This window comes from Bidens hawaiensis, unplaced genomic scaffold, assembly GCF_021521415.1.
Source record: "Bidens hawaiensis isolate Kalapana, Puna unplaced genomic scaffold, B.hawaiensis_p1.1 tig00035564_1, whole genome shotgun sequence".
NCBI classification, from domain to species: Eukaryota; Viridiplantae; Streptophyta; class Magnoliopsida; order Asterales; family Asteraceae; genus Bidens; species Bidens hawaiensis.
The window spans coordinates 188,157-190,000 of record NW_027505378.1 but is presented as its reverse complement, the minus strand read 5'-3'; positions in this window follow the sequence as shown (position 1 = coordinate 190,000).

Below are 1,844 nucleotides of genomic sequence, written 5' to 3'. Positions count from 1 at the left end.
ATATAAGAAGCCCAGTTACACATATACAGAAGTGCCTCGACAAAAAGTCCATTTATATATAATAATTGCATTGTAGCGGGTATAGTTTAGTGGTAAAATTGTGATTCGTTTTATTAACCCCCATAATAGTTAAGGGGTCTTTCGGTTTTATTCATATTCCGATAAAAAACTTTATTTCTTTTAAAGGATTAAACCCTTTACCTTTCAATGAAATATTCAAGGAAAATAGAAATTTTCGGGATTTTTATCCAAGGTCAATTAAAAACTGAAAACTTGGATTATGAAATTGCGAAACAAAATGAGAAAATTGGATCAATATGTCCAATTGAATGAGTATGAATAAAGAATCCATGGATGAAGATAGACAAGTAGATTTCTAATTTCTAATCGTAACTAAATCTTCAATTTTTGTTTTGATTTGTAGCGAATAAATTGAAGCAAAATAGCAATTAAATAATGTATTTAGTTTACTAGAGACATCGACATCTTTTTTTAGCTCGGTGGAAAGAAAACCCTTTTCCTTAGGACCCTCTCAAATAGAAATAAAGAACGAAGTAACTAGAAAGGTTGTTATAATCGCTTTCTTCTAGAGGGATCATCTAGAAAGTGAGTCGTTTTGATTTGATGAATATATTCAAAAAAAAAAAAGCTAACATAGATGTTATGGGTATCTTTTTTTTTGTTTGTAAGATGGGTATCATTTTTTGTAAGTTGGTTCACATCTTAAATCTAGCAATTTATCCATTTTTCATAAAGGAGCCGAATGAAACCAAAGTTTCATGTTTGGTTTTGAATTAGAGATGTTCAAAATGATGAATTGACGTCGACTATAACCCCTAGCCTTCCAAGCTAACGATGCGGGTTCGATTCCCGCTACCCGCTCTATCTCCTTTTATATTTTTATATTTAGTATATTATCTTAATATAGTTATATTTATCTTAAATACTCTAACTCTAATTAATACGTCATTCATGATTGAATATACAATTCAAAAAAATTTCTTACAAAAATTCTACTATATTCTTACTATATTCTTTTTTTTTTCAAATCAAAGATTAAAATATCAGAAAAAATACCTAAAAATAACAATGAAAGCGTCCATTGTCTAATGGATATGACAGAGGTCTTCTAAACCTTTAGTATAGGTTCAAATCCTATTGGACGCAATTTTTTTCCAGATCTTTTTTTAGATTTCGAGATCAAAAAATCAATTTTTCATGATTTGAATCTGAAATGTTTGAGTACCCTTTTTATTTTATTGAAGTATAAAACGTTCCCTCTGTTCCTGAATAGCTTCTTTCAAAATGGCTTCCGCTTCCTTGGTAAATGTCTTGGTAGAGGATATTATTTCTTGAAACTATGGTTTATTGGTTTTTAAGTAAGTACGTAACTCAACCAGAAATTTCCTTACCTGTCTAATTTCTAATGAATCGAGATAACCGTTTGTTCCGGTATAAATAGTAAGTATCTGTTCTTCTACCGCGAGAGGGGCGGATTGGGAATTTTTAAGCAATTCACGTAATCGTTGACCTCTTGCCAATTGATTCTGAGTAGCTTTATCGAGATCAGAAGCAAATTGTGCAAAAGCTTCTAAATCTGCGAATTGTGCCAGTTCCAGTTTTAATTTACCGGCTACTTTTTTCATAGCTTTAATTTGAGCTGCAGACCCCACTCTGGAAACAGAGATACCCACATTAATAGCCGGTCGGATTCCAACATTGAATAGGTCAGCAGATAAGAATATTTGTCCATCAGTAATTGAAATGACATAAATAGGAATATAAGACGAAACGTCTTTCGATTGGGTTTCAACTATTGGTAAAGCGGTCATACTTCCTTCACC